This window comes from Hemitrygon akajei, unplaced genomic scaffold, assembly GCF_048418815.1.
Source record: "Hemitrygon akajei unplaced genomic scaffold, sHemAka1.3 Scf000072, whole genome shotgun sequence".
In the NCBI taxonomy this organism is placed as follows: Eukaryota; Metazoa; Chordata; class Chondrichthyes; order Myliobatiformes; family Dasyatidae; genus Hemitrygon; species Hemitrygon akajei.
The window spans coordinates 1511145-1523402 of NW_027331958.1; the positions used below are offsets into that span (position 1 = coordinate 1511145).

At 49.4% G+C, this 12258-nt stretch overlaps 1 long non-coding RNA gene across 1 annotated transcript; it reads left to right on the top strand.

The window, feature by feature from the left end:
• The first annotated feature begins 7581 nt into the window (after positions 1-7581).
• Positions 7582-11915, top strand: LOC140722204 (uncharacterized). Its single transcript, XR_012097561.1, has 3 exons — positions 7582-7692; positions 11037-11119; positions 11285-11915. It is a non-coding gene; the product is annotated as an uncharacterized lncRNA (long non-coding RNA).
• The last annotated feature ends 343 nt before the right edge of the window (positions 11916-12258 follow it).

Sequence of the window (12258 nt, forward strand, 5' to 3'; positions counted from 1 at the left end):
ATGGAGGGGTAAAAGAGTACTTTTACTCACCCACTCACCCCTAATTCAGACATAGTCCTGGTTAATCTATTCTGCACTCTCCCTAAAGCTTCCATATCCTTCCTACAATAAGGTGTCATGAGACCCCTGCCCCCTCCTGGCTGCCCTGTCACACATAGGGACCTTGTGAAGAATGTAATGGGGAGGGGGAAGGGGACATTGAGGAGAATGGAGGGGTAGGAGGGGAATAGACAAAAGGTTCAGGAGTAGGCCATTTGGCCCTTTGAGCCAGCACCGCCATTCAATGTGATCAGGGCTGATCATCCACAATCTGTACCCCGTTCTTGCCTGCTCCCCATATCCCTGGACTCCGCTATCTTTAGGAGCTCTATTTAACTCTTTCTTGAAAGCATGCAGAGAATTGGCCTCCACTGCCTTCTGAGGTAGAGCATTCCACAGATCCACAACTCTCTGGGTGAAAAGGTTTTTCCTCAACTCCGTTCTAAATGGCCTACCCCTTATTCTTAAACTGTGTCCTCTGGTTCTGGACTCCCCCAACATCGGGAACATGTTTTCTGCCTCTAGCGTGTCCAATCCCTTAATAATATTATATGTTTCAATCAGATGCCCTCTCATCCTTCTAAATTCCAATATATACAAGCACAGTCGCTCCAATCTTTCAACATATGACAGTCCCGCCATCCCGGCAATTAACCTCGTGAACCTACGCTGCACTTCCTCAATAGCAAGAACGTCGTTCCTTAAATTTGGAGAACCAAACTGCACACAATACTCCAGGTTTGGTCTCACCAGGGCCCTGTACAACTACAGAAGGACCTCTTTGCTCCTATACTGAATTCCCCTTGCTATGAAGGCCAACATGTCATAGCTTTCTTCACTGCCTACTGTACCTGCATGCTTACTTTCAGTGACTGATGAACACGGACACCTAGATCTTGTTGTACTTCCCTTTTTCCTGACGGCACCATTCAGATAGAAATCTATCTTCCTGTTTTTGCCACCAAAGTGGATAACCTCATATTTATCCACATTAACCTGCATCTGCCATGCATCTGCCCACTCACCCAACCTGTCCAAGTCACCCTGCATTCTCATAATATCCTCCTCACATTTCGCACTGCCACCCAACTTTGCGTCATCTGCAAATTTGCTAATGTTACTTTAAATCCCTTTATCTAAATTATTATTGTATATTGCAAATAGCTGTGGTCCCAGAACCAAGCTTGCAGTACCCCACTAGTCACTGCCTGCCATTCTGTTAATCCCTCCTCTTTGTTTCCTGTCTGCCAACCAATTTTCTATCCATGTCAGTACCCTAACCCCAATACCACGTGCCCGAATTTTATCCACTAATCTCCTATGTGAAAACTTATCAAAGTTTTTCTGAAAGTCCAGGTACACTACATCCACTGGCTCTCCCTTGTCCATTTTCATAGTTACATCCTCAAAAAATTCCAGAAGATTAGTCAACCATGATTTCCCCTTTGTAAATTCATGCTGCCTCGGACCGATCCTGTTACTGCTATCCAAATGTGCCGCTGTTTCATTTTTTATAACTGACTCCAGCATCTTCCCCACCACTGATGTCAGGCTAACTGGTCTATAATTCCCTGTTTTCTCTCTCCCTCCTTTCTTAAAAAGTGGGATAATATTAGCTACCCTCCAATCCTCAGGGACTGAACCTAAATCTATAGAACATTGGAAAATGATTACCAATGCACCCACCATTTCTAGAGCCATCTCCTTAAGTACCCTGAGATGCAGACCATCAGGCTCTGAGCAGTTATAATCCTTTAGTCCCATCAGTCTACCCCACACCATTTTCTGCCTAATGTGAATTTCGTTCAGTTCCTCTGTTACCCTAGGTCCTCTGGCTACTATTTCATCTGGGAGATTGTCTGTATCTTCCCTAGTGAAGACAGATCCAAAGTACCAGTTCAACTCGTCTGCCATTTCCTTGTTCTCCATAATAAATTCACCCATTTCTGCCTCCAAGTGCCCAACTTTGGTCTTAACTAATTTTTTCCTCTTCACATACCCAAAGAAGCTTTTACTACCCTCCTTTATATTCTTGGCTAGTTTATCTTCGTACCTCATCTTTTCTCCCCATATTGCCCTTTTAGTTATCATCTATTGCGCTTTAGAAGATTCCCAATCCTCTGGCTTCCCGCTCATCTTTGCTATGTTATACTTCTTCACTTTTATTTTTATACTGTCCTTGACTTCCCTTGTCAGCCACAGTCACCCCCTACTCCCCTTAGAATCTTCCTTCCTCTTTGGAATGAACTAATCCTTTACCTTCTGTATTATTCCCAGAAATACCTGCCATTGTTATTCCATTGTCAACCCTGCTAGGGTATCCTTCCAGTCAACTTCGGCTATTCCTCCATCATGGCTCCATAGTCCCCTTTGTTCGACTGTAATGCTGACACTTCCGATTTCCCCTTCTCCCTCTAAGATTGTAGATTAAAACTTATCATATTATGGTCACTACCTCCAAATGGCTCCTTTACCTCGAGTTCCCTTATCAAATATGTTTCATTAAATCCAGAATTGCCTTCTCCCTGGAAGACTCCAGTACGAGCTTCTCTAAGAATCCATCTCGGAGGCACTCTACAAACTCCCTTTCTTGGGGTCCAGTACCATCCTGATTTTCCCAGTCGAGCTGCATGTTGAAATCACCCATTACAACTGTAGCATTACCTTTGCGACGTGCCAATTTTAATTCTTAATTTAAGTTTCACCCTATATCCAGGCTACTGTTTGGGGGCCTGTAGATAACTCCCATTAGAGTATTTTTGTCTTCAGAATTTCTCAGTTCTATCCATACTGACTCTACACCTCCTGATTCTATGTTACCCCAAGCAAGGGAATGAACTTCATTCCTCACCAACAGAGCCACTCCACCCCCTCTGCCCACCTGTCTATCCTTTCGATAGGACGTATATCCTTGAATATTCATTTCTCAGCCCTGGTCCTCTTGCAGCCATGTCTCTGTTATTCCTACAACATCATACTTGCCAATTTACAACTGAGCTTCAAGCTCATCCATTTTATTTCTTATACTTTGTGCATTCATACGTTCAACCCATTACTCCCCTCACCTCTCACACCGATTCCTATTGCACTTGGCCATACTCTCCGATCCCTTCCTGAGCTTTCTGCCCCGTTAATTCTGTTGTCTTTCTTAACTTTTCTTATTTGCTCTTTCCCTTTAACTCCATCCTTATATTTCCAGTTCGTCTCATCACCCCCACTACTTAGTTTAAACACACCTGTGTAGCAGTGGCAAACCTGCCTGCCAGAATTCTGGGATGGAGGGAAGTGGGGAAGTGGAGAGGAGGGAGAGTGCTGGGGAGAGAAAGGGCGTGAAGAGGAGGGAGGAGTAATGGGGCAATGGAGGAAGATTTTAGGTGGAGATGGGATAGAGGTCTGGGGTACGAGATAGGGACTGGAGGGAGGAGGGGTGCTGAGAGGGAGCCATAGACAGTTGTGGGGGTGGTGGGGGGGGGGAGTGACAATGGACGTTGGATGGTCCACAGCTCAGGAATTGGTGGTGGGGTTCATTGATGGGAATTCTGATCCCCATAGTCAGTCACAGAATTTCCTCCTGACTCCGAATGATGGGAGTCGCCTGTAGTGATGAAGATTTTGCTGGAGCCTCGGTGGCTGAAGGGAGCTACGATGTTTGTGTTTTTCTTTCTCCCACGTCTCTGTTCCTTTATCGGAGACTTTGAGACTTCTCCGAGGGAACAGGTCAAATGGTTGTTGAATGGAGGGACCACCCAGGAACCGCCCACTGTCCCATCGGGAGACACACCCTCAGGTCGAAACCTTGTGACTGGGGAGGGGGGGTGGGTCATTCCACAACTCTGTGGTCGACAGGCTCTCGTGAGCTGATTCAGTGGTTATCTGTGTCTCTCAGTGGGATGTGAACGACGGGAGTCCGTTCTATCCCCACTGACAATCTCAGGAGTACATGAGTTCTCCGGAAAGGGTGATTCACTCATCCGGAATGACCTGCCTTGGATGGAGGCCGGTCTGGAAGACATGTGGAGACGGCTCAGTGACAGAGCAGGGGGGCTGAGACCTGGTGCTCAGGGGTGGGGGAAATGAAAGTGTCCGGTGGGTGAGGTTTGCAGTGACATTCAGGCAGGATATTTTCACTATTTGTTTAATTGTTACCACCACTGTCTGTAAGGAGATTGTACACTCTCCCTGTGACTGTGTCGGTTTCCTCCCACATTACAGAGACGTTTGGGTTAGTAGGTTAGTATGCCCACAAGAAAATGAATCTCAGGATTACATATGGTGATGTACAGTATATATAATGAATTTGCTTTCAAATTTTGAAATGAATTTCTCTTGTAAGTTACAGCAAACTTCTGTCTTCCACCACACTGCTGCAGCAAAGCAGCAAATTTCCTGTCAGAGTAAATAGTGAGAGTGAGCCTAATATTTCTGAGGATATATGAAAATATGCAGAAGATTACTGTCATAAGGCAGGCGTTGAGAGCGAACCCTAATGCAAGACACAGACACTGAAGTACGAGGGGAAGTGGGACTTGGTGTGACAGAAAGCAAGGGAAGTGGGAGAAACAACGCTGGACAACACTAGGATACAGGGCCTGGGCTAGGGCTAGACCAGGAAAGTGGGACCTGGACGAAGTACTAGGAGCAGGGAACTAGGAACTAGGAAACTGGACAAGGACTCCGAGCCAGAGACTGTACCGGGACCTGGAACCTGGGTCTTGACTCGGGCTCGGACTCCGGATCCAGGTGAGGACTCGACGTGGGGGCAGGATGTGGGACTCCAGGGCTGGACGAGGACATGAAGCTCAGACTTGGTCTTGGTCGAGGGAGAGCAAAGCAGAAGCGGGGAGAGGCGCAGCTGGATACGGACACTGGCCCTGAACGAGACCAGGACACATGGACTGGGCTATGATTTGGACTTGGACACGGACTGGAGCCCTCGTCGGGGACTTGGACACGGACTGGCACAACTACACTTGCTCAGGTGCCGGTCCCGCCCGGGAGTTCTGACGGGAGTACAGTTGATGTAACAGTCGTGGATATGGAAGGGAAGATCCAGCTGTAGGGTAACAACAAAGACGGCCTCACCTACCCAACAGAGGCGGGTACAGGATACTGAAAAGACAAACCCAACAGAGGCGAGGACAGGATACTGACAAAACAAACCCCACAGAGGCGAGGACAGGATACTGACAAGACAAACCGGCACCTACACTCGAACCCTGGGCCACTTATATTCCTGGCTCCAAGACGAGAATCAGGTGCCTATGATTAAGCCCAAATGAAACAAGGGACAGCCAGAAGACCCGGAGTCTGGAGTCCACGGACTGGACCGTGACAATTACGAGGAGTACAGATAGGTTGAAAGTAAGATTTATTATCAAAGTACTTAATTGTCACTATATACTACACTGAGATCCATTTTGTTGCAGTCATCTACAGGAAAATAGAGAAAAACAACACGATTTATGCAAAACTATGCAAAAACAAAGACTGATAAACAACCAATGTGCAAAAGAAGGCAAACTGTGTAAATAAAATATAAAATAATACTGAGCTGATGAGTTGTAGATTCCTTGAAAGTGAGTCTGTAGGTTGTGGAATCAGTTCAGAGTTGATGTGAGTGAAGTTATCCACGCCGGTCAGGAGTCTGATGGTTGTGGGGTGATAAATGTTCCTGAAGCTGGTGGTGTGGGACGTCCTGCTGGAAATATTACCACTGATCAGGGTGAATATAACTAGAGGACATTGATTTATGGTCAGTGGTCAGAGATTCAGGATCAGAATTAGGTTTATTATCACTAACGTCTCTTGTGAAATTTGTTTTTTGGCAGCAGTACAGTGCAAGACATAAAAAATATTCCTGTACGTTCCAATCAAAAATAAAATAAACAAACAGTGCAAAAAGAGGAATATTGAGGTCGTGTTCATGAGTTCATGGATCGTTCAGAAATCTGACGGTGCCCCCAAAGAAGATGGTAGCCCCTAACTAGACTGACTTTGAAAACAATACTTTCTAACTAAACATGTCAAAAAGTCTTGGATGTGTGAGACCGGGTAACAATTGTGCATTGAAAAGGCATCGGTTATCACCACATGGGCTTAGGGACCGTGTGGAGGGGCAAAGCCCAGGGCTATTCGACTGGAATACGATGCCAAGTCTTTCCATTGTGACAAACTCATCTTCGCAGTTGCCAGCTTCTCTGGATTCGGTCTCTGCGTGTGGACATGGACTGGTCGGCCGGTTGTGGAAATGCGGTTCTCGACCCCATGTATTATGACTGTAGTGGAGAATGTGGGCTTGGTGAAGTTTGAGAGTTCGACCAGAGGTCAAGTGAACTCACATGCGGTGGTGTGTTGGCTTGACAGAGTCATTGTGGGAAACCTACTGGGGGAGCAGGGAAAGGACCCAAAGTCCTTGACATCCAAGTGCCAGCAGTTTTAAAGATCAATTTACAGTCCCTGGACAGACGATAAATCGGCACCGAGCGGAGGTGTAGTCAGGACGATGTCCCTTGTGTAGCATTACACACTGAAGCAGAGCATCACCTGTCGTGTCCCATATTCTCGATCCTGGTGTCATTGGCGGTCCCCAGCAAGCTGTCCTCAGTCTTTGCCTACACATCATCAGGCGGTACTGACGACACGCTCATTTGAGCACCCGGGTCACACAAGCATCGCTCTGAAAGGGTGTCCGTAATGTTCAGTAGATGACCCTGGCATCTAGAACCCACAAGTGTGAACAGACCTCTGATGTCCCAAAGCACTGGCACTGTCGAAGCTGCAAGGCAGTCGGCACTTCCTAGTGTTCACACCAAAGTGAGCGTGGTAATAACACAGAGCCGGCAGTGTCTGTTTCACAGCATGGGTTAGCAGTCTGTTTTGCATGCTTATGTTGGAAGCCTTGCTGACCAGGCTTATTAAAGCAGGGAAAATAAGAGGGTTTATGCACCACTGCCTGGCTAAGTGTAGACGATCAGCAATTTTAGCAAACTCCCGAAAGTCATTCTGGGATTTATTAGGGAGGGATCTGCAGACTTGATTAGGCATTTGCTGCATGAAGAGTTCTTTAAACATAAAACAAGGAAGGAGATTTCCAAGGAGGGACAACATGGCCCATTAACTCCAAAGGCTTAACGTCACTGTGTCCAGGCAGAAAGCAACTGTTTAAAATGATCAGACTCCACTAGATCAACAGTCTGATCGAAAGGTCAGTTTTCAGTGATCTCATGTTTACCTAAATGTTTACCTAAGTGAACCTAAATGAGAGTCGGTGGCTGTGAATGTTGTATGTTTCCACATTACTCTGCATGAGAAAGGAGGAGGGGGAATTTAGGGAGAGAGGTGTGGACTGTATTCTAGGAAAGAGTAATGTTAATGTCAATAAAGTATGTCTGTCTGTCTAATGTTGGGGATGAGAGGTTTGATCTGTTGGACCTGTGATGTTTATTGGATTCTCACGGACTGTTACCTCCCAGCCAGGTTCGTCCTTAACAGATTTTTGCTATCCTCTTTTTTTTAATCTCTCACCTGACCCCACCCACCCTGTCTCTCTCCTCACAGATCCACATTTGGACACAACTCAGGAAACCCAGGGACCAGCGACGGGAGAACCTGGTCCAGGTTTAACCACCACCCCAGAAGGATCTACAAGCTCAGGTATCCGTGGTGGGGATCACTGAATGAAATGTTATTCCCCATGGTCAAGTCCCTAAAATTCATCCTGTGTCAGACTGAGGGCAGTGACGGAGGATTGGGAAGGAGAGGGATGGTGTTGGTTTCACCACAGACCCAGTCTCACATTCCCTGAGCTCCTGTTCCATTGTGATGACCTGTTTCAGTGTTTCCACTTGTCCCTGTCTCTGTTCCTTCATTACAGACCAGGAGACTTCCACAGGGGAGCAGCCCAAAGGGTCATCGACTGGAGGGTGCATACAGGATCCATCCTATGTTACAGGCTCATTACCCCCCTACCCTACCCTCTCACTCCCCCTCCCTCCCCACTCTCCTCCCCTCTTCCCCCTCTCTTTACCCCTCTCTCTACCCCACTCTCTCCCCCACTCTCTCCCTCTCTCTCCCTCTCTCTCCCTCTCCCCCTCTCTCTGCCTCTCCCTCCCTCTCTCTCCCTCTCTCCCCCCTCTCTCTTCCTCTCTCCCCTTTCCCCCCCTCTCTCCCCCTCTCTGCCCCTTCCCCCCTCTCTCCCACCTCTCTCTCCGCCTCTCCCTCTCCCTCTCTCTCCCTGTCTCCTCTCCCCTCTTTCCCTCTCTGCCCCCCTCCCCACTCTCTCCCCCCCTCTCTCCTCTCCCTCCCCCTCTCCCCCTCTCTCCCCCCTGTCTCCTCTCCCCTCTCCCCCCACAACCCCTCTCTCTCCCCCCACAACACCTCTCTCTCCCCCCTCCCACCTCCACCCCCTCTCTCCAACCGCCCTCTCCCTCTCTCCCCTCCACCACTTCCCCACACACACACTCCATTCAGTCTTACACCCACTCGCCCTGCAGGGCACTGCAATATGAATGACAGTGTCAGGGGAGATGATGGGGAGAGGAGCCGGTAGGAGACTAGAGAGAACAAAATTTTTTGTGGCAGGGAGAGGGTAAGAGGAATGGGGAGTTCTAAATTGTCTCTTCAGCCTTGAATACCCTCCACAAGTCATACCTGGTTTACTGGTACAGACCTGGGTCGCCAGACTTGAATGCCACGTATTTAGCTTTCAGCAGGCGATGTGCTCCTGGTTCATAGAGAGACCTGATGTCACTGAGGAAGGGAATGACTGGATGTGGTGTGAGGAATGTCTGGGTGAGGGGAGGTGGTCGGAGTGATTGAGGAGGGAGAGGGTGACTGAGGAGTGGAGGGGGAATAGGGAGACCTGATGTCACTGAGGAAGGGAATGACTGGATGTGGTGGGCGGGATGTGTGGGTGAGGAGAGATGGTCGGAGTGATTGAGGAGGGAGAGGGTGACTGAGGAGTGGAGGGGGAATAGGGAGACCTGATGTCACTGAGGAAGGGAATGACTGGATGTGGTGTGAGGAATGTCTGGGTGAGGGGAGGTGGTCGGAGTGATTGAGGAGGAGAGGGTGACTGAGGAGTGGAGGAGGAATAGAGAGACCTGATGTCACTGAGGAAGGGAATGACTGGATGTGATGGGAGGGATGTGTGGGTGAGGAGAGATGGTCGGAGTGGATTGAGGAGGGAGAGGGGTGACTGAGGAGTGAAGGGGGAATAGAGAGACCTGATGTCACTGAGGAAGGGAATGACTGGATGTGGTGTGAGGAATGTCTGGGTGAGGGGAGGTGGTCGGAGTGATTGAGGAGGGAGAGGGTGACTGAGGAGTGGAGGAGGAATAGAGAGACCTGATGTCACTGAGGAAGGGAATGACTGGATGTGATGGGAGGGATGTGTGGGTGAGGAGAGATGGTCGGAGTGATTGAGGAGGGAGAGGGTGACTGAGGAGTGAAGGGGGAATAGAGAGACCTGATGTCACTGAGGAAGGGAATGACTGGATGTGGTATGAGGAATGTCTGGGTGAGGGGAGGTGGTCGGACTGATTGAGGAGGGAGAGTGTGACTGAGGAGTGGAGGAGGAATAGAGAGACCTGATGTCACTGAGGAAGGGAATGACTGGATGTGATGGGAGGGATGTGTGGGTGAGGAGAGATGGTCGGAGTGATTGAGGAGGGAGAGGGTGACTGAGGAGTGAAGGGGGAATAGAGAGACCTGATGTCACTGAGGAAGGGAATGACTGGATGTGGTGGGAGGGATGTGTGGGTGAGGAGAGATGGTCTAGTGATTGAGGAGGGAGAGGGTGACTGAGGAGTGAAGGGGGGAATAGAGAGACCTGATGTCACTGTGGAAGGGAATGACTGGATGTGGTGTGAGGGATGTCGGGGTGAGGACAGATGGTCAGAGTGATTGAGTAGGGAAGAGGGTGAAGGATAAACATATTGACAGTATTTATCAGACATTTGTATGAGAATGTGCATAGTTAATGATAGAGGGATGTGGACCAAACTCAGACAAATGAGACCAGTTCAATTTGCCACCTTGGTTGGCATGGATCAGTTTGGTCAAAGGGCTTGTTCCCATGACGTGTTCCTCCAGGAATCCATTCACTATGTGATCACTAGTCTTCACTTCTCGTTAACACACCTACACCCAATACCAGGAGCTCTAATCTTCTGCACCGATGGCCGTGTACTGCTCTAATCTTACATGTGGATGTAACTGACATCATTTCCCATGTCCATAAATCTGCCCAATGCAGGTAATTGGGAAAGCTCATATTCCATGTCTCTGTCTCCCACTCTGGATCCATCCATCTTTTTCTTTCTTTTCTCACTACCACTTTCCACCCCCTCACTGTCTACCTCTCCCTCGTTCTCTGCCTCTCTTCACTACCTGTGCACACTCTCTCTCTGACCCCACCCCTGCCCTTTTCTCACACTCTCCCTGTCCCTGTCTATACGTACATTGACATAGATATTTGATGAGGGTGTGGGGACGAATCAAGCTGTCAGAGGGTGGGGTGGGTGTGGGGAGGAATCAAGCTGTCAGAGGGTGGGGTGGGTGTGGGGAGGAATCAAGGTATCAGAGGGTGGGGTGGGTGTGGGGAGGAATCAAGCTGTCAGAGGGTGGGGTGGGTGTGGGGAGGAATCAAGGTATTAGAGGGTGGGGTGGGTGTGGGGAGGAATCAAGCTGTCAGAGGGTGGGGTGGGTGTGGGGAGGAATCAAGGTATCAGAGGGTGGGGTGGGTGTGGGGAGGAATCAAGGTATTAGAGGGTGGGGTGGGTGTGGGGAGGAATCAAGCTGTCAGAGGGTGGGGTGGGTGTGGGGAGGAATCAAGGTATTAGAGGGTGGGGTGGGTGTGGGGAGGAATCAAGGTATTAGAGGGTAGGGTGTGGGGGAGAAGAGATTGCGTGATCGAAGGGACAGAGATGAGGAAACATCCCGTGAGCAGCACTTGACCTGAGAGTGACACCATGTTGACACTGGGCTGTTTTGTTCAGGAGTTCGCATGTGGATTAACGTGCAGCTGACATCGAGTGGAGACATGAGTGAGAATGAAGTGTGGGAAGCCATTCGACGAAAGGTGAGTGAACTCCCTCCCAGTCTCTTAGTTCTTAATCACTCTCCTTTCCCAACTCTCCCTCTCTGTCACACCTCTGCCTCCCGTCTCCATGCTCCTCTCCTCCCGTCACTCCTTCAACTCCCCCTACCTCAGCAATCATTCATCTTTCCTCCTCTCTTGCCGCAGCTCCAGGAGATGTTCGGTGATCCAAATCTTCAGATCAATCTTGCACGGTTCAGGGCACAACCTTCAGAGGAGTGAGGGAGTGATCCGTCAATGAGTGAAGGAGTCTGCAGTTCCATCTCCCTGACACTTTACACCCTCTCCCTTACTCCAGCCTGCCTTTAGACAAGTATACGGCTCACAGAGGGTTAATCATAGGAGAGCCCTGAGATGTTGCTGCACTCTGCTGATTCCCCAGTGTGACGCAGCCTGCGAGCTTTTAGTTGGTCACATTGTGAAGTACGATCCCATTGAATAGTGACGCCAGAAGCCTAGAACTGAGAGTGAGCACACAGACCCGGCCTGTTCCAAGATGAGCAGATCTCCCGAATGATGAGATTAATCACAGAACATCCCGGGTACGGTCCCCGTAAAGACCAACACCCCTCACTACAGGACCGGGTCAGTGTGAGACGTCACACACCTTCCACAGTGTACGGTCTGTAAACACCAACACCCCTCACTACAGGACCGGGTCAGTGTGAGACGTCACACACCTTCCACAGTGTACGGTCTGTAAACACCGACACCCCTCACTACAGGACCGGGTCAGTGTGAGACGTCACACACCTTCCACAGTGTACGGTCTGTAAACACCGACACCCCTCAGTAAAGGACCGGGTCAGTGTGAGACGTCACACACCTTCCACAGTGTACGGTCTGTAAACACCGACACCCCTCACTACAGGACCGGGTCAGTGTGAGACGTCACACACCTTCCACAGTGTACGGTCTGTAAACACCGACACCCCTCACTACAGGACCGGGTCAGTGTGAGACGTCACACACCTTCCACAGTGTACGGTCTGTAAACACCGACACCCCTCACTACAGGACCGGGTCAGTGTGAGACGTCACACACATTCCACAGTGTACGGTCTGTAAACACCGACACCCCTCACTACAGGACCGGGTCAGTGTGAGACGTCACACACCTT